We start from the raw sequence: 26,345 nt of genomic DNA, 5'->3' as shown, positions 1-26,345 counted from the left end.
GCTTGCTGCGAGACCTCACGCCGTGCACATCTACTGCGGGTGTGGTGCCTGTTATCGGACCCGGAGTTAGCAACATCCCCAAAAAACCTGAAGAGTAGAGTCCTGGCCCCTAGCCCTGTCAGTGTAGCAGAAATGATGACGGATGATGATGGCAGCAGCAGCCGTTCTCCTCTGGGTCAGTAGCTTAATGTTGTTCGTGTGTAATTTACGTTGAGTAGGTTAACCACGTTATTACATTAATGCATGTAAGGTGAACTAGCAAACACCTTCGTAGTTACATGCGGCTGTCTTCTTGTTTGATGGCAGATACTCCCTTCACCCTGGCCAAAAAGGCTAAAATGACCAACGAAAAAGTGGAAAACAGCTGAACATGAGAGGTTTTTGGACAAAGTTTGTGTTCTTCATTCTTTGAGCACCGGTTCGAGCACCGTTTAAGCACCGGCACCATTTCAAAAGTACCGGTTTGGTACTGGTATCGCATAAAACCTAAACGATACCCATCCCTACCTGTAGGTTTGTCAAAAGATTCATTTTAGTATCCAATAGTCATTGGAATTAATACTCCACAGCATTAATATCAATAGTGCCGTCTTTGCCTCCTCCAGTCAATAAACAGCTTCACACAGCAGTGATGCAGTCGGAAAACCCCTCCCCCTCATTAGTAGCTCAAGTGTTGACAATGTTCACAACTCTCAACAGTTTGGAGAATTTCAGGAAGTCAGTGAAGCTCTAGTTTCAACAATGCTCGAGTATTGTAAAGCTTGTGGGCGTGCACACAGTACTGTCCAAAAGTTTTAGGAAGGTGAGAAAAATGCTGTAAACAAAGAATGCTTTCAAAAGTGGAAGTGTTAATCATTTATCTTCATCAATCAACAAAATGCAGTGAATGAACAAAAAGAGAAATCTAAATCGAATCAATATTTGGTGTGACCGCCCTTTGCCTTCAAAGCAGCATCAATTCTTCTAGGTACACTTGAACACAGTTTTTGAAGGAACTCGGCTGTTTGCTCCAAACATCTTGGAGAACTAACCACAGATCTTCTGTGGATGTAGGCTTCCTCACATCCTTCTGTCTCTTCATGTAATCCCAGACACACTCCATGATGTTGAGATCAGGGCTCTGTGGGGGCCAAACCATCACTTCCAGTACTTCTTGTTCTTCTTTATACTGACGATAGTTCTTAATGACTTTGGCTGTATGTTTGGGGTTGTGGGGTTGTGTCATAAAGTGCATCTTGTGTAATATCTTTGGCCAATCAAGCATCTCGTTCCATCCACAGCTGCAACCCCAGTTGAAAGTAGATTTATCAAAGGGGTGGGTATTTACTCAAGGGGCACATGAGAAGCTGGGATTGTTTTGGATTGCAACACCAATAATCTCAAAAAGAGATAAAATTAATACTGAGCAGAACTGTGTTCATCTTATTGTTGGGGCCCTCCACAACAGTCCCAGTTTCTCATGTGGCCCCTCGGGTAAGATAGTGTAAATGGTGTGGTACTTATATAATGCTACGTGTTCAATACTTCTACAGAGTACTTCTATCTAACATTAATATTTCTCTTACACGCTCATGAATCTATTCGAGGCACCTTAATGTTACCTAAAGATACTTTGACAAACCTCCATTATTCTAATTTGTTGCTAACCTGCTCATCCTTCGGAGTCCCTGTGTGTTTGTGGCAGAACTTACACAATGGCGTCAATGACCTTCAGATGCCGTTAGGATTAACAGGTGATCAATGGGAGCAAAACCAAATGTTTAAAAAGCTAATTACCTGGATTGAGTACAGACATTTGTCTTCCCCTGTCCTTTGCTGCTTTGTCATTTATTCTCTTTGCATGAAGAAGCAGACCTGATGTAGAAGCCAAAGTGAAAATAGCCAAAGATGCAACAATGACAGATTTAGCTGTAGCCCTGGAGAAACAGATACCAGTAGTATAGTATAGTAATAGTAGTATTCTAATACATTGTTTTCCAATCTTTTGGAGCCATTGCACATATTGCAAGTTAGAAAAATTACATGGCACACCACCAAAAATATAGCGCTTTTACTCAGTCCCTAAGGACCCCAAAGCGCTTTACACTACATTCAGTCATTCACCCATTCACACACACATTCACACACTGGTGATGGCAAGCTACATTGTAGCCACAGCCACCCTGGGGCGCACTGACAGAGGCGAGGCTGCCGGACACTGGCGCCACCGGGCCCTCTGACCACCACCAGTAGGCAAACATGGGGTATAAGATATAAGACACATAATGGTTGGGAAACACTGTTCTAATATATCTGCAGTAGTAATAGCAGAGCACTTGCTCTGCTATTTCATTCATTCTCCTTGTTGTGGAATTCAAACACCTTCACAACAACTTGCTAGTCAAGGCTGGCGTTTTTATTTTCATGTGGTAACTATAGTGTTACATGATAAGAGCGATATTTTGTGACTAATAAGACCCAAACAGGCTGTAGACGTGGGTGTCTGCATCACGATTTTCCATGAGTTTCATTTTCTCAGTCAGTTTCCTATTGCCTTCTCTCCATGGGTCTTTAAATGTCAGGCTAGTGTGGACGCCAGATTTACATGGACATCTTTGGTGTACTCACAGTAGTGTAGTAGAAGCAGTAGAAGTAGAGACCACAGTGATATATGCTGTGTTGCCAGGTGTATTCATTTATTTGACATTTTAAAAAGATTAAAATCCAGAGAGTAAAAAAAGTACTTATGATACGTCTTAAAAGCCGTCCCTAGTGTATACAAGGAGCAAAACCAGGGAAACTGGCAAAAGATAAATGACTCTAGTGAACAGAATTTAAATAATGCCAAATAATCATACCAGCTTTTTCTGGTGGTGCTTTAAGAGGTGAGACGTTCTGTGTGCAGGGATCAGACTTTGGATAGACTTGGATATTTAAAAGGCTTTTGAAGGTCATACAGAAATGAACAGGGAGCCACTGGAAGGACGTGAGGATGGATTTCTTGTTGGGTTCAAATACCTATAAGCAGAAAATCTCACGTCACTGAGCAACCACACTAGAGATAGGTGATAGTAGAGCTGAAAACGCCACAAATAAGGACTTTACCTCAAAGGATGGCTGATCAGAGCGAGTTACAGGTGGATGATATCGGTGTCTACTTGAAGTGGACCATCAACTGATGACTTGTAGGAGCTGTAGTGTCAGTAGTAGTGGGTTTGATTATATTGGCAGTAAAAGAGCAACCAGAACAGTAGTAGTTGTAGTTTAAGAAGGAGAAGTTGTACCTGAACTTACATTACAGTAGGTGTAGCAGTAGTAGCAGCTCTAGCATGAGCAGCAATAGTAGAAGGATACATGATATTGAAATAAAAGTGATATTTAAATGCTTTTTGTCATTTTTACAACAGCAGGGTTAGTAGTAGCACAATCTAACGGTAACCCTGAAATCAGCAAGTAATCATGAAGGTTGCGTCCATATGTACTCAAATACTTTTCAAAATGGGATTTTTTTTTTCAGCTCTTTAAAAAAAATTCTTAATCCACATGAAAATGTGAAATAACTGATCTGAAGCAATGTCAATACCATGCCAAAGAGACAGGTGGCGATATAACCTTAACCGTGAAGTAAAGTTGGCCAATCAAAAGTCCACAAACAACTGAGTGTTTCAAAATCTCCACCTTGGCAAGAGTTTCTGTAACGCTCCATTTTCAGTGAACCAAAATGTCGTTTACATGTGGACGAATAGCCAAAAACCATAGAAAGAGCTACATTGACCAAAATACCCGTGTACGTGTAGACGTAACCTAATGCAGCCAACAACAAGCTAATACTGAGATCTGTGTATCTGAATGAATGCTATAACTATTTCATATGGATAAAACCAGCAATGTTACATATCCAGTAGGGGTGGGCGATATAGCCTCAAAATCATATCACGATATTTCATGATCAGAATATGTTGTGATTCTGAAATTTGCGAAAATGATATTGAACAAAAAATACTGATGACTGCAGTTTATTTGTGTAAAGTAAATAAGGGGGCTTTTCCATCCTTATTTTCCAGTGAAATACTGTCAGTGATGATAGGCTACTAAGTATAAAATTAACATTTTAAAATAAACGATCTGCCACCACATCATTGTTTTAAAACATCCATCCATTCTCCTCCGCTTTTCCTTATGAGGGCCCAGGGGTGGTGGTTGTTTTGTTTTGGTATTGAGGTCTGGTATTGGTACAGACTACTACATTTCTGGTGCCATTGCATTCCCAGTTCTCACTACTGTAAGATTTCAGTTTGGTTAAAGTTGAGGGTACCTACGTGGTGATGCACGTTACTGCTGTAGATGTAAGCTGCCATCATAAGGGCTTCAGTGTCTTATCCATTTCATCTTGTACTTCTAGTCTAGTCATACCTGTTCTTTGATCTGTTCGCACTTCTCAGTAGACCAGCAACATCACTGAAAACATAAAAGTGGGAAGGAGATCTCTCTTTAAATAGAAGGAGGCTGTGCTTTTTAAGAGGATTGAAGGTTTGGTGGAGAGATTAAGGCTTCGATCATGGGATGAGCTTTTGGTGATGATTCAGACCTGGGATTTGTGTTTTATTGATTTTTTAGTTTTCTGGCAGCCAGTTATGTTTTGCGCTGATGGAAATTTCAGATATATGTAACAGAACTTGTGATGAAACTGTTTATGTGGGGATCTTGTGGGATTTTTTTCCCCTGTGTCTGAATTGAGTGTGTGGCTGTGATTCAGCAGGCTACCTGACAAATCCACCTACTCAGAACAGTCACAAGACATGCTGTCCTCCTCAGCCCACTACTTATCTTTCCTTCTTGTTTTGCTGACCTCCTTTTCATCATCTTTGTCCTGTGTTGCTCCTTTTCTCCAAATAAAAGGGAATTTTACCGCCCAGAGGAAGCTCGGACTGCTGCTTAGTGGGGAAAAATAAGTTAGATTTGAAGGCGCACGAGAAAAATCTATTAAAGAGTTTCAGATGGAAAAAAAACAATAAACTAAAAAGCTCCAATAAAGAGAAGTTACTGGGCAAAAAGAAGAGAAATGTATGGTTAAAAACATCATGTTTCTCCACTCAGTTGTTTTGCATATTTTGTTTGTGAGAAGAATAGAAGCTTAATCTGTCTGTGATCAGTGGCTCGTTTGATCAGATTTCTACCTTTCCCTTCCCTTTCACTCTTTCAGCTCTGAGCTGAGCAAACAACAAAATTTTCACTTGAGCAGACTGGCCTCATATTAATAAGCACCTCTTTATTGCCATCTCGTCATGTCTCCCGTTATAACGTCTTCTGTTTCTTTTGTTGTCGTCGTGACTTTGTCAACTAGGCTTTTAAAGTTTGAGACTGAGGTAAAAACTTCACTCTCTAAACTGAGCTCAGCTTGTTTTCAGCTCTGCTGGCATGTCAGCTTTCTCTTTTTCATGTTTCTTTATTTTCATTCAACACTGATGATGAACTTTGCTGTAAAACTTTGCACTCAATTAATAAAAACGGTTGGGACACAGCTAAAGACCAAAGCACATTCGTCACTAACCCTAACTATTACATGTTCCTCAGTTGTATCTATTTATGCTTGTATGTATGGACAGTAACAATGATGCAGTGACAGTCAGCACTCAGATATGAGTTTGTTTAGCTTGAAGGTACCCATAAAATCACCAAAGAAAAGGGACTGAATGTCCAGAACAGGCTAAACCCAGATGCAGAGACTAAAGCAGTTTTATTGACCAAGAAAGATATTAGGCAGTATCTTAAAGTCTTTAATCCTATGACTGCTTGGGGAGCTGAGTGGGTAGTTATTACCAGGCTGAGCAGAAAAGTTGGTGGATCAGGGTGGTGTCCAAAAAGACTCATGACAAAAAAGTCTTTTAAAGCCAGTGCGGTTCGGAGGGCCAGGTAGGCCAGAAAGTGGAATTGGAAGGAGGAAAGGCTGTAACCAGAGTGACTGACGAGTATATCAGCATAGCCTACAATCTGGCAGAAGTTGAAGGTCATTGGAAGATTAATATGGGTGACCCTTAGGCACACCTGAAACCACTCCTGAAATCAATTCACTTTCAGATAAATTCAGTTTTATTTATATAGCACCAAATCACAACAACAGCTGACTCAAGGTGCTTTAAATTGTAAGGTAAAGATTACAATAAACAGTCAGATGAAGAATGCCTTCTTTGCATCCACCCTCCCTCTGCAGCCTCGGCTCTCTAATGTTGTCTCCAAAACGATCAACCTGAGCTTTCCCTCTGATGTACTCATCAGGACCAGTGTCCATTCTGGTCACTCCCAATGAAAATCTTAATGCCTTCAGCTCGGCTTCAAGTCTTTTTGTCAGTGCCCCCGTCTCCAGCCATACATCACATTTTTAAACCTTCCCTTTCCCTATCACTGCTCTCCTGTCACAAATCACCCCTTACACTCTTCCTTACCCTGCTTGCTCCCTCTTCTTCGCCTCTCTTTTGCACTGTGTTGCTTTGGACGATTGAACCTAGGGGTGGGCGATATATCGAATATACTCGCTGTATCGCCAGTTTTTCCATGTACGATGGTTAAAATGGCTTTATTGTACCATTGAGTATAAGTTGTCATGACAATATTAGCTGTCTGCATGTAATTCACTGTGAGGGTTTTTTTTCTCCCACACTCTGCGAATGAATCATTAATCCCCCCTCCCAGCCGGAAAACTTTCTACAAGGAGGATGTCGAACAAAACACGGTAATTTGCAAAACATGCTGTAAAACTATTGCTGCAAAAGTGAGCAGCTAGCAAAATACAAAATACCAGTGCAATTTTAAGCACTGAATGGTTACAAACAACATTTGTTTTAGATGTTATTTAAATATATTGTGATATATATATGTTGTATTGTGATATTAGATTTTCCTCATATCAGCCCTGGGTGAACCCTTATATATGCCCTCATTACCTCTGCTCCTCGCAGCTTCACTGTTACGCCCGTCTCCTTCTCGTTCACACATTCTGTCTCACTTCTCCTCACTTTCACTCCTCTTCTCTCCAGATCACACTTTCACCTCTCCTTACTCTCACTACCGATCACACTGTGATCATCATAGTCCAATACACAGGACACTGATTTTGATCCACAGCAGCATTGAACTCTTCACAGCCTTTTCCTAATCTAACCTGATGCACACAACCTACTTGTAGAGCAACAATAACACACAAAGAAGGCTTGCAGCCATCCACAGCCATTTTCATTATAGAAGAAGAATATTGTTATGCTGATTATCAAAGAGAGTCATCACTTTACATCAACTAGTTTTGTTTTTTATCTCACATGAGTTGCCACAACAACAGGACTGCATGAGAGCAAGCAAAGGCAAGGAGTGATAACACACAGGTATTCACAGTACTGTAGTATAACAGAAGCACACAGCTCAGTGAGTTTGTGCCTGCATAGAAGAATAGTAGCGTGGGATGTGACTGGTTCTCTCTTCTTCTATTTTTCTCTCCCTCACTATTTCCAGTGCTCTCTCTCTCTCTCTCTCTCTCTCCCACACTCCCAAAATATGAGCACCTGTTTCTTTCATCATGCTGCTGAGGAGGAAACAGGGCTTCCCCGACGACCACATGGAGAAAAAAGGGGAGCTAGCAGCCTTTGCATGTCTGTTTCTTCACATATTTCAGAGTATACAGTTACTTTGTTACCTTTTATAAACTCGTCCAGACGGAGCCGTTTCAGGGCAAAGGACGAAATCTAAGAATGAGACCCGCTCGTCTGTTTCAGCCCCCGCATGAAATGATTGCGGTTTGTTTAGAAAGTCCTGACGAGGACCTCGTGTGGCTGTGAGAATTATGTCTCTTGTCTCTCATGAGCAGTGTGAGAGGTAGTGTGATGTTATTACAGCTTTAATTTCTCTTAGGAGGTGGATGCATGCATGCTCTGTTTGAATTTGATGCCACTCAGCAACAGCAGAGAAAGCTATAAACATTACATCGAATTATCTTATGAAATGAATACACTAGACTTCACTTTACTGGCAAGCAGACTTTGATTTTCACATTTAGCAGACATTTTACATTAGCAATCATTTGGAGATTTTTATTTTAAGACCATTTTGGGAAGTGCTTGGTTTTTTAGGAGCTCCTCATTTGTGTTTTGGTGCTGACTGCTGGAATTTTAATGTATTTTTGTAAAGAACTGCAACATGTTGCTGCTGGAAATTTGGATGATGAGAAGAAAGAAAGTCAAATTATCAAAACTGGAAGTTTTAAATTTAAAACACTTAGCTGAAAGACACCATAATGGAACTGCAGAAAAATATAGGCTGGTGATGCTTTCCTATCCAGGGGAACTTGTCTGTATATTCCATTATCCTTAGTATTAAAAAGGTTTTGCTAGGCGTGTAGTTCTTTTTTAAATCCTTCATTTCATATTTGTGAATTCTGCAGTGGAAACAAATTTTGGTGATAATTAACTTACATATGCATACTTACAACACAGACGGAGAACTTTTTTTTTTTTTACAGAGGGCATTGTGTTCTGCGTTCTGATTGGCTGTAGACCATTGTCAATCAATCTCGTGCCGCGTCTCCTGTACAGTACAGAAAGCGTTCAGCTTGTCAAATTTACCTTGCTAGCAGTGTGACTCTGAAGTGCAGTACTGTATGTTTGTAAGTTTTCTCCAACAAACACAAAAATGTCGATGAAACGTTTTGCACCAAAGGCAAACGCAGGTTTTATTCTATAATACTGGACTTATGAACATTTCCACACTTTTCTCTATGGTTTTAACACTCTAAAAATTCAAACCTTCGTAGAAAAATGTCTGTCAGAGAAAAGTGTATAAAGTGTGTAGTGAGGGGTTTTACAGACATAAAACATCTATAATAATTGTAAAAAAAATTAAGTTGGCTACTTCGCGGATTTCACCTATCGCTGGTTATTTTTAGAACGTAACACCCGCGATAAACGAGGGACCACTGCATTACATAAAATAAAGAGATTAGTTAGAGGTCGGCAACCTGCCAGAGGTTAGAATTAAGGCTAACCATAAACTTATTAATGAATATACTGTATGTTTTAATTTGACCTCTCTCAATTACATTATAGTAGGAGGAGCTAAAATGGCTCTTTTGATGTTGAGGGTTGTCGACACCTGGTCTTTGTGAAGGTGATCCTAGTTGAACTAAAAGGTCACACTGTTTTTTTTTTGCCTTTGGCTCTTTATGATGTCAATGAATGGGGATATCGCAGACACACATCTCTGCCTGTTAATACAGAAACCCACCCACCTGCTGCTTAAACCTGTTTATGAGGGGCAACCAATCAGAAGAAAGCTGTCTGAAAGACTGAGGGGCTAAAATGGCCTGTTTCAACCAGAGAGTGAATGGCAGGGCTGTACAGAGGCCCAGTATATAAATAAAACAGGATTATTTCTAACTGTGACTCATTCAGAGCTGCTCTAGTAGAGTCCAGAAATGAAAAATTGAAGTCAGCCATGAATTGTTTTTCTCACTCTTTATGGGGAAGTTTGAGCTCAAAGCCTACTATACCGCTTCATATAAGCTAAACTTTGGTGTGGTGGGGAGTTAGCTGACAGTATCGCTTGGCCACAGTTCAGATTATTTGTACCCAGTCTGGATGCAAAAGACCTCAGTCTTTTAATGTAAAATCCTGATAAACACATACTGTTTGTACTTCACACTGAGATGTAGGCTGAGATCATTCAGTTTAGGGCAGTGGGCTCAGGACAAGTGTTTCTCAGGTGCAGCCTGTCTTAGTTCATCTCAGTTCAGTGTGCCGCCTGGTATGCAGCTAAGCCTTTAGTAAGCAGTTGCAGGATAATGTTCAACATGTTGCTGTGTCTGAGCATTTTTCACATCGCTGAGTGATATAGCAGAGAGAGGCAGGGCATAAAATCACAGGATCCACTGCTTATTAATGCATTTATTCATTTATGCGTATACCCCTCTTCCTCAATTTTCTCTCACTTTTTTAAGGACACAGTGCACACCACGCTGAGATATGCCAAGTTTTCAGCTAATAGTTCTTTGGGAATCGGTGGAATTGGTGCAAAAATGCTATTTTTATGTCATCTTTGGCATTTTTCATAGATTCAAGTAAAGAAAAAAAATGTATTTTTGTGACAGTCTGCTATTAACAAAGGGCCTAAAGATAACATTTAAAGTTGGTTCTTTGCTAAGTTGTCTGGTATGTGTAAACACAACACTGAATTATCTCTTAAGGTTGGTTCTTTTTATATCATTGAATGATTCATAGTTGAGCGTTCAGTGGCTTAACAAACTGAAAAAGTCAGGCACAAGTGAAAATGAGCGAAAAACCTTCAGACAACCTGGAGAATCGTTGCTTGAGACCACTACAAGAAAATCTGGCTCCTCAGAAGCAAATGATAAAGAAATTAGGGGAGGTTCAAGGTCAGCAGTATCTGTGTGCGTTCTCAGTCATCCAGATCTTGGACGTCTTAATTAGACTTGTTTTTTAGGCTCCTGAAGATGTTTCACCGCTCATCCAAAAGGCTTCTTCAGTTCTAAAAGATGGGTACGACTCCTACGGCGATGTCTGAGGTAAAAACCTCACTAGAGTTTAAATGTCTGGGACTTCCCATCAGCCTTTCACACGAGAGGTGAAACTTCTTAAAGAAGCTCAGTTGCCTTTAACTCGGGCGCTTCCTCGTCTGTTGTAACGATGAAAGTGGCGTGAAGCCCAACAAATCTCCAGGTGTTCAACTGTTTTTTAGCTTTGGTGACTCCTCTAATTATGTTTAGCAGTCTGTATGTAATAGAGTAGTAATAACAGAAGGCAGTAATTTAAGACTTCGCTCTCTCTCACTTATTTTTCCTCCTCCCTTCAGGTTAAATCTGGATTTTAATTTGCTTCTACACATCAAGAAGAGGAAAAGAAAAAAAAAAGTCTGTTGATGTAGGAGGACTTTTCCTCCGGCTGGTCTTTTATTCAGTGTTTAGCTTTTGTTTCAGACAGTCCACAGTAACAGACTTGTGTTATTGTGTGAAAGGTGATGAGACGGATGTTTTTCCACCTTTATTGCCAATATATTGCAACACAGAATGAAATTTGAAGGCAGCATTTTTGTTTTTTTGTCTGCATATGTCTGCACGAATTTGTCTTTGTGCATATCAACATTGAGTGCGCAGCATTCTTTGTCTCATCTGGACAAACAGACCCCCTCAGGTCAAAACAACTGAGATATCAGATGTTTATCACAGCACAGACGGAGAGAACAGGAAGCACATGATGGAGGAGGAGCTGGATGGGTTAGAACGGAGGGACCAGAAGTAAAAAGGGCGAGAAATCGTGAAGTCGTGAAGAAGAAGAAGAAGAAGAAGAAAGAGAGAATAGAGAGAAAACCATCATCCTGCTATTTTTTTGAAAGTTTGAATGAGATATTGGCTTCTCTTTATTATTTTAGACTGAATTTGTTGATTTTGTTTATTGTTACTTTTGGTAAATACCAAATTTCAACTACCAGTGAAAAAACTGCTGTGATCTTATTTTGCAAATTGAATTTATAGTGACACATGGTTCGTTCTAGCTGTTAAATGAGTGAGCATTTCCCAACTTCAAGCTTGCTAACATCTAAAAAAATGCATCCTGGAGAAATGCAGCACACTGTTTCAGATTGACCTGTTTCCTCTGCAAGTCTTTACCTTTTTATCCTTTTTAATGTGGTTTAATGCCAACAGGTAGCTACACAGCTGTGACACTTGTGCCTTTTCACTGTGTCTGCTCTCATTAGAAGCCATTTAAAGGGGGGTGGGGTGTATTTAGGAGAAACACGGGCAGGATAGGAACCTGCTGTGACCTGCCTGCACATTCGCTTAAAATCATATCGCTCAAGTCTGGAAAAGCAAGCGAGAGCATGTTCAGCCAGGTTTGGGGATCTGAACCAAACCGCTGCTAAGCACCACTCTCAGCGCTCACAGTTTAAACGTAACTCGCGCACAAACACCGCTAAATCGCAGGCAGCGTGTCTGAATTAGAGCACAGGGTCAAATTTAGCTCATTAAAGGAGCATTTTCTGTTATTATTTGATGTAGTGTTTATGTAGGGAAATCGTACTGCAGTGGCACGTAATCAGTTTGAGTGATATTACAACAAAAAGTGTTACAACTGCCTCATAGTGCACAGCAGGGCATGCCTGTAAGACCTATAAAATCCTTTAAAATGCCAAAAATGGGCCGTTCAGAAAATACGGTAAACCAAATAAACCTAGAGGTGCACTAAGACGCGCCTTAAAGAGCAGAAGCATGAAGCAGGTGAATGAGTGCAAAAGGCTCAGCTGCTAATCCCTAATCTTTGCATCATAAACTCTTATCATCTGAAATCCAAAAGGAAAAAAAAAAAGTTTTACAGTATCATGCACCGAGCACAGCTGTTTGTGTCCCTTCCCTCTGTTTCACATTCTCGCAGATATTAGAACAGACGGTATGATCCTGTTTTGTCTGCAGCAGGAGTTACAGCCTAAATATGAAGCTCTCTGCTGTGACACACAGGAACAGTTTAGCAGTGGTACACTGACTCCATTTATGTGAGCGTGGAGGAGTTGGACGGATTTCATTACTTTAATGCTTTCATGTAAAATTTAGCTTAGCTTTGAGGTAAATTATAGCTTTTGTGATTCATTTGGATGAGTGTTTCTGTAAGATTCCCTAATAGCGGAAAAGGAACCAGATATTTGTTAGTTAAAGGTTTTGGGTAGGTCACATTTACTCTTCAGTGCTCTGAACTCTCTTTAGCAGCTTTCTTGTAATTTCTTTTCTAGTTCTCCAGACTTCTTGATGACATCCAGAGCTCTTCTTTGGATGTTAACTGTCTTTGGATGATCTCACAGTGCTTCAGTAATGTTGAGGCCTGCGCTCTGGGGAGGCCAATCCATGCCTGGTAGTGTTTCGTTATGCGTTTTTCAGTCCATGCATGCTTTAACTGCACTGGCAGTGTGTTTGGAGTCACCATGATTTACAGATATCTGTAGACACTCCCTGTTGTACCTCTCTTGTCATCTTTCTTAGACATACTGATGATGATTTAAACCAAAACTGTGGATTCATCACTCACATAAAACCTGTTGCCAATGTTTTGCAGTCCAGTTCTTGTGTAATTCGTCCAACCTCAGCGTTTCTCCTCGTTTCCCTTTACTAAGAATGGCTCAAGACTTTTGCACAGTACTGTACATTTACTGCAAATTTTGGTCCAAGTGATAGCTGCACTAGTCCAAGGAGGAACATTGCCCGTTTTGTTATGCATGCTCCTTGAGGCTGCACATATTTGCAATTTTTGACTTATAGGCTAACAGCTTAGAGCCCGCAGCACACAGTTTTGTTTGTTTATAATCAGACACGCTTGATTTTATTCAAATGTGAAGTGAAATCACAACCTTCCCTCCCTCTGCTAGTTTTCAGTAATCTTACTTAACACTTTATTTGCATCAAACTGTCTCCTGCCATTCCTCCACCATCTCCTACCTGCCTCTGCTCAGTCTATCCCCGGGCTACACATATCCAGGTATTCAGCTGGCAAGCCGCCGCACCCCTCTCTAATTTCTCGTTGCCCGTAGCTACAACACAATGTGGCCAAGTGTTGATGTATGTAGAGCAAGGAGTCGGGCATGTCTGAACCTGTTGTATAAAAGGGCCAGTCCCAGCCAGGCCTTGTTGCACTATGGCAGGTTGTCTCCAAGAGGAGAGACTGCAAATCTCTCTGCTTACATGAGGTAATTGAAAGAATTTGATGGCGTAAGTATTGGGAAAAGCTACCAGTTTATTCTTATTGGTGCATGTTCCTTTGCCATGTAGATATGCACCAGTTTTGATAAATATGTAGTGGTAATAAGAGCTTAAAATTCAACTGTTAAATGATCTATATGAGCACACAAATCCATGAAGGCAGACCGATAGCATTCATGATTTCTCATGATTTACAACATTTTGTTAATTATTTGTAGCATTTCACACTCCACACTGGCTGCATTGGTTCCTGCTGTCTGTAATGCTGACGTCAGTGTCACAGTGCTTGTATACTGCATTAAATAGTAATGGTGATTCAGGTATTATGTCAGAAAATTTGATGCACTATAGGCAGAACCACATGGCCCACAGTTGGCAGTCCACTGTGGGGTTCCCACATTCCAAATGGGCAACATTGTTATAGGCTCCACATGGCTTGGCCTACCTGGGCCTCACATTGGTTTTCAATCTCGATATGCCAATTATTGCTGGAAGACTTATGCTAAATGCAGATGCACTTTGAAGCATTAGCATATTTAGCTAAAAGGCTCGGACACCACACAGTTTCTGGCTCATTTGTGCTGTGGGTCTAAACCTAGGGGACTCCCAAACACTTTGTGCGCTTCTTTCAGTCACCTTATTTCACAGCTCGCTGAGCTCACCAGTAGATACTGCCCTCTGCTGACAGTGAACTACAACTCATGACCTCATTATAGCATCTCGTTGTTGAAATTAGTACCAGTGGTATCCATTATACTCAGTCCAGTCCACTCACTGCAAACTATGCTCAGTTTGGATTTCAGTTGGGCTCATGAATAGTATCAAAAATGAATGGTGTAACACACCCCAAGCAAGAGGGTGGTTGACAGATTATGTCTGGTTCTGAAAAGAACAGATAAATCATGAGATGGACGACAGGTAGTGTGTTTCCTCTCTCGCTTCTGCCAGATCTTTATTTAAACACATTCATGTGTTCACAACAGGTTGCAAAAACTTCCTAACATCTCTGTCTCACATTCCCAAAGCCCAAAATCAGAATAAACTAAAATAGTATAAACAAAAATCTAACAGTCATCTCTGTTGTTTGTTACTAAGAGCTATAAATCACACTCTTTTTTCACACATAGTTTGATAAAGCAAACATTCCAATACTTTACCATATACTAATGGCATATCTGTATAGTGGAAATCTCCACATCAACATTGCAGAGCGATCAGAATCATTACTACTTTATTATTACCTTAGACAATAACAGTGACAACACATCAAACTGTCTCTGTGAACACATTAACTCAAATATACAGGAGCCGTGGTGTACTTTCGTTACACGAGGGTGCCTTAAGTTTAGAAAACAACAAAGCCAACGTATACTCCAGCCTGCGGCGAGCTAAGCTAGCTCCTACTCTCGATCGTAACACATTTCAATGAGCAAAACAAACAAATACAGATCTCAGCATAACAAACTGCTGGTTGGGTTTTACCCTTATTTGTCGGGTAAATTATGTGGGCCACATGTGTGGTCTTATTACTTACTAACCTGAAAAGAACAGATAAATCATGAGATGGACGACAGGTAGTGTGTTTCCTCTCTCGCTTCTGCCAGATCTGAAGACAAGCAGTAGCGTCACACTAAACCATGTCACTAGGGCGGAAGTGCCCTCCTGTGGCGTAACTAGGGATCACACCACATGTTGGCTCTCCAACAAAAATCACAAGATTAAGGCCCTGCCTTAACAAAACTACACCTAAAACTTATACAATATACAAAAATTAAATCACATAATGTGACTACACATTACAGTGTGTCACACGCTCCCTGACAAAATAAGAATGGCTCCTGGCATTCAAACCTCAATTTTTCTCAAAACATTGACACATACACTTATTCAATATAGCAAAGGTGTGTGTATGTAAGGTGTGTAAGCATATGGAAGGTGAGGTGCAAAGCCTGTGGGTGTTGGAATATGATAAGGAACTGTCCATGGTGGCATGTAGGGTGAGGAGAGCGTTGCAACTGTAGGATGAGGCTGGTACGATGGTTCACCCAGTGTTTGGTATGTCAGCATTTGCCTTGGTTTCCTCTCCTAGTCGACCTTCTCATGTCGCTAGTGGAACATAGTGGAGGGTGCGTGCAGACAGTTCATCCTCATTTGGAATTGACAGTTCATCATCTGCACTTTCTGATGGGACTGGGTCATGTAGTGAAAGCACCTCTGGAAGGTTGTCTCCTAGACTGACTTGATCTTGGCTGACTGGCCGGCCAATATAGCTTTCCTCCCTGACAGATACCTTCGCATGACTGTTTCCTTCAGTGGAGGCTGGGTCAGGCTGTTCTGCAGTAGGTATCCTATGGTAAGTCTTTCCTTTGATGGGCTCTCTTTCTTTTACAGGAAGCCTCAACCAGAATTTTCCATTGCTCTCTTCAGAATCTGAGTCACTTGTTTCAGTCTGTTGCCTTCTCCTGCCTCTGTCCCCTGGCAGGTTGTTTGATTTTGTTTGTCTCTTTGGTGTAGGTTCGGGAATCTGCTGTGGAGCCTCAACTGGCAAGTCATTCACAAGTAGTAACAAGTTACGGTGAAGCACTCTGGTCTTATCCTTATCTCCTGCTTCTCGGTAGACGACATACACGGGGTTGTCGGCTACTTGTGCTTTGACTACGTAGATACTCTTTTCCCAGTATGACTTGAGTTTTCCAGGCCCACCTCTTTCACCAAGATTTCTAACGAGGACCCTGTCCCCAGGATGCAAGACGACACCCCTGAGTTTTTTGTCATAGTAGGATTTTCCCCGTGCGCTGGACAGTTTACTATTGTCACTGGCTATCTTGTACGCCTCAGTCATCTTTTCTGCCCACTTCTCGGCATAATGTTTGTGAGACACAGTTTTTTTCTCCCCAACCAGGCCAAACAGCAAGTCTATTGGGAGACGGGGGTGATGCCCATACAACAGAAAGTAAGGGGAATACCCCGTTGACTCATGCCGCGTACAATTGTAAGCGTGCACTGTTTGCTGAAGGTGATCTTTCCAGCATTGCTTTTCTTTGTCACTGAGTGTCCTAAGCATCTGCAAGAGAGTCCGATTAAATCTCTCGGCGGGATTACATTGGGGGTGATACGGTGTGGTCCTTGAGTGTCCAATCCCAGCTTTCTCTCTTAAAGTCCTAAAGAGCTCGTTTTCAAACTCACGACCCTGATCGTGATGCAGCCTGCCGGGATATCCAAAACGCTGGATGAAATCACCAAAGATGCGCTCAGCTGCTGTCTTGCCTGACTTATTTTTGGTTGGGTATGCTTGAGCAAACCTTGTAAAATGATCTACTACGACCAGGATATATTCATACCCACCTCGGCTGGGCTCTAGGTGCAGGTAATCTATGCATACAAGATCCAAAGGTGAGTTTGAAGTGATTGTACCCATTGGGGCACGGACATGTCCAACCGGTTTTTTTTGTTTTATGCAGGGACATTTCTTTGTGACGTAGTTTTCAACTTCCTGTTTCATAAATGGCCAGTAGAATCTCTCTCTAGCTAGGGCCAGTACTCGGTCAGTACCAATGTGTCCCATGTCGTCATGGAGGTATTTTAGTACTTTGGCCTTGTAAACTGCTGGGAGGACAAGTTGCTGTCTTTCAGTAGTACGTCGATACAAAAGTCCATTGTCAAGGCACAGTTTGCTCCATTCATGAAGCAGTCTCCTTGCAGCTTTACCTACTGTTTGTCGTATCTCGTTGGTCATTACGGCGTTTGTCTCTTTTTTAGCCGAACGATTTCTCCCACAGCTGGGTCTTCCTTTGAGCCTTCACCAACTCCTCACTGCTTATGGTTGGAAGTGAAGTTGGGGGTCTTGGTTCGTGTTGGCAGTAAGAGCCAGGACGGCGACCCAAGCTACATCCTGTTCCTGGGCTGCTTTGGCCCCACCCCATGTGGTTTGCATAACTTCATGAGAGAGCCCCTCAGTACATGCTGTCACGCACTTCTCAATGTCAAGGGGCATGCGGGACAACGTGTCAGCATCTATATTTACCTTTCCTGGTCTGTATTTTATCTCAAACCGGAAATCTGACAACTCCCCAACCCAGCGATGCCCAACAGCATTAAGCTTAGCGGTGCTCATTATGTAAGTCAGAGGGTTGTTGTCAGTATAGATGGTGAAGTGTGGGGCATAATAGAGATAGTCTCTAAACTTTTCACACACCGCCCATTTAAGCGCCAGAAATTCTAATTTCCCACTATGCAGGCAATAGTTTTTCTCGGCTGGAGACAGCGTTCTGGAGCCATACCCAATAACCCTTAGCTTACCATCTTGCTGCTGATAGAGTACAGCGCCAAGGCCTTGCTCTGAGGCATCTGTGTGTAGCAAGAAAGGCAAGTGGAAGTCTGGGTAGGCCAGGACTGGAGGGTGGGTGAGCATGTCAATGAGTCGCTCCAGTGCCCCCTGGTGTTCCCCAGTCCACACCACAGGAGTATTGGAAGACAGCTGACTGCCTTTGGGTTTCCTCTGGTGAGATGGTGCTCGCGACATGTCAGACTTGGCTTGGAGAAGCTCATACACAGGCTTTGCGATACGTGAGAAGTCCTGAATATAGCTACGGTAATAGCTGAGGAACCCCAGGAGCCGCCTCACATCGCCGACAGTCTGCGGTGTTTTGGCCCTGAGTGACTGCACAGCCTCTAGATCCTTTGGATCAATTTGCACACCCTCTGCTGATACAAGGCGACCCAAATATCTTACTTGTCTGCGAAAGAGTTCGCACTTTTTTCAGGCCGTAGCTTCACACCGTGATGCTGAAGTGCTTTCAAAACTTTGCGGACGCCCTCAACATGCTCCTCAAAGGTTTTGGCATAGCAGAGGATGTCATCTAGGTAGGGAATGCAACATTCATCCCTAAATGCATCCAGCATCTCCTCCATACTCCTCTGAAAGGCTGCAGGCGCATTGGAGAGGCCGAAGGGTATTCTGACCCACTCATACAACCCCCAGGGAGTTACAAAGGCTGTGAGATGCCTTGAGCCCTCTGCCATAAATCCCTGGTGGTACGCCTTTCCTTGGTCAAGAATACTGAACCAGCAATGCCCCCCCAGCGTATCGATCAGATCTTGGATACGGGGCAGCGGGTGCCTATCAGAAATGGTTTTCTGGTTCAGTAACCGATAGTCGATGCACAGGCGTAATGTGCCATCCTTTTTGCGGACACATACAACAGGGGCAACATAAGGAGATTTTGATTTGATTATCCAGCCCTTTGCTAAAAGGTCCTGGATGTACTCCTTTACTTCATTGAATAATGGCTTTGGGACTGAGCTGTAGGCTTTTGCACAGGGATGTCATCTTTAAGATTTAGTGACAGCTCTAGACTTGTAATACAGCCTATATCATTAGCATCCTTTGCAAAAGCAGCTGACTCCTCAAACAGCATTTCCCTTACAACTCCCTGCTGCTCCTCTGTGAGGTGATGTACATCAACCGGTGGATGCCACAATAGAGTGGAACAACTTGGAGTAGGTGGTGTAGTGGTAGGACTCTGAATCTCTAGGTCTCTGTTTGGGAGTGAGTCAGTCTCAACAATTTTTTTGATAGGCTGGATACTGCCAATCAAAGCTTTTCGAGGTAGAATAATGTCATGTTTTGTCTGGTTCCCTAAAGGCAAATTCACATGTGGAGTTCTGCCCATCTGAACTTCTAAGAGGCCCTCACCCACATCTAGCTGTTGTAACTGTGGGCAATTTTCCTCAGGTTCGAACAGTACTAGAGGGTCACCAGGGTCAAACTGTGGTGGTACTCTACATTTTACCCAGGTTACGCTACCAGCTGGGATGACTTTGTCTTTCAGACCTGCTCTCAGGCGCCCCTGAGCAGAAACAGGTTTTTTTGTCTGCACAAAATGGACAATGGTCTTTGCTGTGTCATCAGGGATGGACATTGCCCCACCTAGGAGGCGACTTAAAGTGGAAGCTAGACTATCTGGTTTTCCCTGAATCACTACTTCAACCACATTGAATCCCAAAAGAGGCATTTCTAAGGGCAACGAGCTCACCAGGAAGGGTACACTGACTGATAAATCTGGGTCCTCATTTCCTGGTAAGTTCAGGGTTATGATCACCCAGCCGTCAAAGGGGATTAGTCCTCCATTGACTGCATACACTTCCAGTGTCTTTTTATCCTCCATGAGCTCAATTAGCTCAGTCAGAGGACGAATGTCAAGATCAGGTAAGTACTTGTCTTTCCAATGGCGGTCTATTATGCTGACTTGGGCCCCAGTGTCCAAGAGAGCACTGACTGCGAGGCCATTGAGAATACACTTAGTCAAAGCTTTCCTACCTATTAATTTGGCAACAGGTTCATTGGTAGGTGTCATGTCTTTTAGGGGGTCAGCAGCAGTTCTCTCACGGCTATGCTTTTTGTTAACAGCAGCTGTTTCAATAGTTGTTTTGAACCTACTGTTCCCCGTCACATTGTGGGTGGTGTCTGTTTCAGCTCCTCTGTCTGTGAATTGGGACTTGGGAAGAACTCCGGTTACTGTTTGTCCCCCCACAGCAACCGGTTCACGTTTCCCTGCTGCTTAGGGTTTTTTAGGCAACCCACAGCTCTGTGTCCCTGTTCGCCACAAAAGAAGCAGTGTTTACAATCTTGTAACTCCTCCTGCACACACTTTGGACAACCATAACGGCTTCCTCTTCTGGTTGCTTGTGGCTTGGGGGGTAGACAGCTGTATGACTGGCTTCTCTCCACTTTCTCTGCTAGCGTGTCTACTAATTTGGTGAGCACATCTATTTTCTCTGCGAGCTTCTGTACTTCATCTGATTTAGCTCTATGCTCTGTCATCTCTTTCTTTGTATTTGCCTGCTTAACCTGTTCTCCCTCAACCTGTAGACTATGTGCAGCAGCTTGTTTTGAACGTTGTGTTGACCCCAAACGCCTTTGTCGTTCACTCTCATCACTTGTTACCCTCATGACATGCTTTAGGATTGTCTCATCTGTAACTGTGTTGTCTGAAAGTAAAGGTTTCAGCTCCCGGCGAATATCGTTGTACTTGTGTCCTATTCCCTGATACACTGTGTGTAGGAAGACATCTTGTACTGTGTCTGGGCTATACCTGATATCAGTCCCTGGCTGTTTTGACCCAAACAATATTCTTTGCTTCAGTCCAATAACACGGTAGAGGAACTGCTGAGGGGTTTCATGCTCATTTTGTTTGGCACACATTAGTTCTTGGAATAGTTCTGTGCTATTCCTCTCGCCTAAGTGCGACTGGAGGAATCCCTTGAGCTCAGCCACAGTCATGTCTTCTTTATTGACCAGCATGTCCTTGAAATCCCCTGGCTTTATTATTCTTAGCACACCTCTCACGATCTCAGACTCAGTGAAATTGTCCTTTATCCCTCCTCTATCTGTCTGCAAACACTGTTAAAGCTAATATCAGATGAGTGATCTCCAATTTGGCCTCCTTGAACTTTGAATTCACGGCGATGAATGTAGGACAGATCCTTCAATGACACTACTTGTTCGGGTCCTCTGTGTCTGGAAACGACCATCTGTGCCTCAGAGTGAGGTGGGACTGAGAGTGTAGGTTGTGCTGTGGCTTGTGGTGTGGGAATGTGCATCAGCCTACCAAGCTTTCGGCTCAACTCCTCATAGTCTAACAGCATCTTTTGGACATTCTCTGGTGAAACGTCACAGCTGAGTTCATTAGTTGTCTCAGTGATTAGCTTGGCGCTTGCGGTTTACAGGACTGGTTACATTTGTTACATCAGAAAATAGTACATCAGTGTTAGCTGGTTGGGCTGACCCAGTAGGTGGGATTACACTACTCTGGGACTGAACAACCTCATCGACAACATCCTTTAGAGCTAGTAGTTCTCCCATGCCCCTATCCTCAGCATCTAGCAAGTTCTTACTGTACATAAAGGCGTGGATGTACTCGAAACATCCCTCGGCGTCTGCACTGGAAAGCTCTGCAGCATCTTTGCCTGGAACAGGGCCGACTGTAGAAGCAATCTGGAAAAGTTCGTTGGATGACAGCGACAGTAGGCTTTTCCTGATGTCCCATACCAGGCTTTTCCTCTCCTGGTCTGCCATGACGACGCCTTTCCCAGTCTCTCGTAGTAGGTTGCTTTTGGGTCCAGCCCTCTTCCTCACTTGGTCTCAGCTTGTCTCACACTGACAGCTCACTTTGGGGCAGCCGGCATAACGCTGTCAGCTTTACCAGCACGAGGTGTTGTAGGTTGTGGGATTAGCTCATGGCAATGTGGAGAGCCAATCCCGGACGAGCCCCAAGAATCTGTAACACACCCCAAGCAAGAGGGTGGTTGACAGATTATGTCTGGTTCTGAAAAGAACAGATAAATCATGAGATGGACGACAGGTAGTGTGTTTCCTCTCTCGCTTCTGCCAGATCTTTATTTAAACACATTCATGTGTTCACAACAGGTTGCAAAAACTTCCTAACATCTCTGTCTCACATTCCCAAAGCCCAAAATCAGAATAAACTAAAATAGTATAAACAAAAATCTAACAGTCATCTCTGTTGTTTGTTACTAAGAGCTATAAATCACACTCTTTTTTTCACACATAGTTTGATAAAGCAAACATTCCAATACTTTACCATATACTAATGGCATATCTGTATAGTGGAAATCTCCACATCAACATTGCAGAGCGATCAGAATCATTACTACTTTATTATTACCTTAGACAATAACAGTGACAACACATCAAACTGTCTCTGTGAACACATTAACTCAAATATACAGGAGCCGTGGTGTACTTTCGTTACACGAGGGTGCCTTAAGTTTAGAAAACAACAAAGCCAACGTATATACTCCAGCCTGCGGCGAGCTAAGCTAGCTCCTACTCTCGATCGTAACACATTTCAATGAGCAAAACAAACAAATACAGATCTCAGCATAACAAACTGCTGGTTGGGTTTTACCCTTATTTGTCGGGTAAATTATGTGGGCCACATGTGTGGTCTTATTACTTACTAACCTGAAAAGAACAGATAAATCATGAGATGGACGACAGGTAGTGTGTTTCCTCTCTCGCTTCTGCCAGATCTGAAGACAAGCAGTAGCGTCACACTAAACCATCTCACTAGGGCGGAAGTGCCCTCCTGTGGCGTAACTAGGGATCACACCACATGTTGGCTCTCCAACAAAAATCACAAGATTAAGGCCCTGCCTTAACAAAACTACACCTAAAACTTATACAATATACAAAAATTAAATCACATAATGTGACTACACATTACAGTGTGTCACAATGGCAGTGTCTTTTTGACTCAGTTGTTTTTCATTCTTGTCACTACTTGCTGTCCATTCAGTATTTGTGCTTATGTGCTCTAAGATTTTCCTGATATCAGAGCCAAAGCAGACATGATTTCAGGACATCTATGAGAATACGCTCACGTCCTTCTCAGTAGAGTCTGATTAATAAAGTTCTCCTTGTGTGAAAAACCCACTGTGAAGGATAAGGAAAGTTTAGCCTGTTTGCTGCGAAACAAAAACAACAGTATTATTAAGTATTAATGTCCACCCACCTCGCTGGAACGTCTATGGTGAATACCCCTAAAACACCTCCTCCATCTGTTTAATCACTGCAGCACCACAACAGTCTTTTTGTTTTGGTTCAGCACAAGTGAAAGACAAAAACCCCACTGCTAGATGAAAGAATGGAGCAGTGGGTGACGTGTGTTGTTACAGATGTAAAGGAGAATGGGTTGCTTCTATGTGTGATCCCAGCAGGCTTCAGTTCTTTAATTAATGCGTGTCTCAAATGATGCATGACAGATGTTTAAGGTTACTTAGCAGAGCTTGATATGTTGATCCAATATTGGTTTATCAGTTCCAAATGCTTGTAGCATGTACTGTGCCAAAAGCACTGAAACAGACTAGCACAGGTTGTCCAGCAGAGGGTGCTAAAAAGGTTCTTTCTTTTCGTCTTATTTACTTTTTTTTTTTTTACAGTAAATATATTTAGAAATATCTTTTAAATCATGTGTTTGTGCAAAAACTTACAAGTTTTAAAGCTGACCCTTACAATTATTTTCCTAATTAAAACAAAATCGAATGCTTTAAAATATGCAGAATAAAAAACAAAACAGTGGAATGTGATTAAAAAAAAACCTTTTATGTCCAAATTTTAACTCTATTTTATTCAATTATTCATTACAAAGGAAAGCGTGTTGATATAGTTGTTTGATTTATTCTCTTCTTTTTTCATATTATTCTTTAGGCTGCTTCCTTTAGGGGTCCCCTCGGCACATCATCTGCCTCCACCTCATCCTCTTCTATCCCCAGCAATCCTCTGCGTGTCCTCCATCACTACAAATATTTGCTGTATATTTGTCTCCTGAGTTCACTGTCGTGTCTCATTGTTCAAATCTTAGATTCAGTTGACTATATGTAGGATTTTAGTGTTGGTTTAATGATCTATCTACATTTCTTTTTGTAGAAGAAAGCGAAGGTTGTAAGTTTCAGTTCATATATATATATATATGTATGTATATATATGTACATATATATATATAAAACAGCACACACCAGCACACATGCAGGTATGCAGGTAAGATTTAACATCCTCTTGTACTGGATATCCTTTTTAATCTTTAATGTTTTATTGTTGGATCCAAATGAGGAAAAAACAGAGTTTTGACTCGCTCAGCTGCAGAGTGATCAGTTGGAAACCTGTTTTTATTTGAAACAGGATTTTAGGTGAGGTAATAAGAGTGTATTTGTATCTAAATGTAACACAGAGTAAATGGGTCATACAGCGTGGGTAGGGCTGGACGGATGGTGGTCAGCAGCCCTGCAGGATCTCTCAGCGGGAGGTCACAGGGGTCAACACTAGTTAGGCCAAATGAAAAGAGAAGAAAGGAACCAAAGTTGTGTTGAGGGGTGGAAAAAGGAGGAATTCCCAGGAATATCAATGGAATTCCTGGACTGGCACTGTGGCACGATGGCGTGTAATGTGTGCGCGAATGAGTTTGACACGCTGCGTTCGTCGGTCGGGGAGGTCTTCCTCTTCCTGAGAGCCACTGAGTCAAAGCACACACGTCTGGATTTTTTGTAGAAGCCAAAATATTTAGTTTGTTCGTCGCATTTGGGGCATCTTGAAGTAGTCAAAGTCCAACTGGGATGAAAGGGATCAATGGTTTGGAGCCTGGAGCGCCATTCACCGTAAACACACACACAGAGGTGCAACACATGGACTGGGACAGATGTATGCTCAGACACGAAACAGCACCTTCACAATATCACGATACTGTTTCATGTTAGATGGTCTGTCCGGTCTCTGTAACAGGTTGTGGTTATTTTTTCCGTATTTGAACTACAAGGAAACTATAAAGCCACAGATTTGCTCGCGTGTGGCAAAAACCTTTAATGTTTGTGGTCATTTATTTACTGTTTATTTGAATTTACTAATATTTCTCATTGAACACACGGAAGCATCTACCTTGTTCCTCTCGCTCTATAATCCACTGACCAACAAAGGTGGGAGATTTATCAAAATCTTTCCAATGAGCAGAGGTTTCCATCACAACTTCAGCTACTTCAAAAGGTGCACAGAGAAGAGAGGAAAGATGTTAAAGCTTCTGCAACACTAATGATGTATTCATGCGTCTCCAACAACCATTGAATGAGACACTTAAATGATCACATGATGACATCTAGTAGGATCATTTATCAGAGGTGCTCCAATTTTTGATTGATTGACTTCAATCTTTTTGTGCTTCTGCACCCAAATGATAAATGAACTGCACATGTGCTTTCGTACCACGAGTCTCATTCATCCATTCACACAAGCACTTTTAACTTAACTTTCACACACTTGTAGGGTTCAGCATCTCGCTCCACATGCAGAATATCAGAACCAGGCCTCAAAACACCTTCCGATTGGTAGTTGACCGATACTTGGATGTCATTTATTGTTTTCACAGGCATAAATAAGCTGATCTTTACATGGATGGTACATCAATACATGGATGTCGTGGATCTTATCTGGGTGGAAGAAGCTGCAGCAACTAGGAGATGAGATTTTCTGAAGAACCCCCGTTTTACCCCCTATACCAGCTCTGATATGGTGATTGTGTCTGAGTTGCGATGCCTATCACTCGAGAGTCGACTGCACCGAGTCCAGTCCACCTCAAGTGCAAACATAAATGGTTAATGGCTATCATGTCAGTCAAAAATCGAGGCTCAGCTCTGCTCTCTTAAAAAGAAGAGAGGTACCATCTTGTGGCGCTTTGCTGCAGTTGCGTTATTCAAGCTAGTTGTTTACAAAGTTCAATTCTCAAGAAGCAAGATAATCAAAAATAATGGGACAGTAAGTTGCTTTGAGATTGTTATAGCTCGGATGACGATGATTGAACCAGATTAGACACCCACGTCTTTCCAGCAGGCCGGAGCGAACACGCTTTGTGCCGTGATCGGTGTGAGATACAGGCGTCATTTAACGATGTTCAAACGGGGACGCGCTCTCTTGCTGTCTGCGCAGCTGTGCATGCTGTTTACGAGAGTGTTTGTGTCTGTTTGTCTGCTACATTAACGCATATGTGCGTGCTCATGGCAGGGCAGCGTCTATACGTGTCTGATCGTCACTCTTTGATGAGTGTCGGGGGGGAATTCC

The 26,345-nt window shown here is 42.3% G+C and overlaps 1 protein-coding gene across 3 annotated transcripts in view; it reads left to right on the top strand.

The window, feature by feature from the left end:
- Positions 1–26,345, top strand: part of col4a5 (collagen, type IV, alpha 5 (Alport syndrome)) — an 86,013-nt gene that overhangs the window by 3,677 nt on the left and 55,991 nt on the right. The window lies entirely within an intron of this gene.

The sequence above is a fragment of the Oreochromis aureus genome, linkage group 3 (assembly GCF_013358895.1).
Source record: "Oreochromis aureus strain Israel breed Guangdong linkage group 3, ZZ_aureus, whole genome shotgun sequence".
Taxonomy (NCBI): domain Eukaryota; kingdom Metazoa; phylum Chordata; class Actinopteri; order Cichliformes; family Cichlidae; genus Oreochromis; species Oreochromis aureus.
Note: the sequence above shows the minus strand (reverse complement) of the source record. Positions and strands in the feature narration are given on the sequence as shown.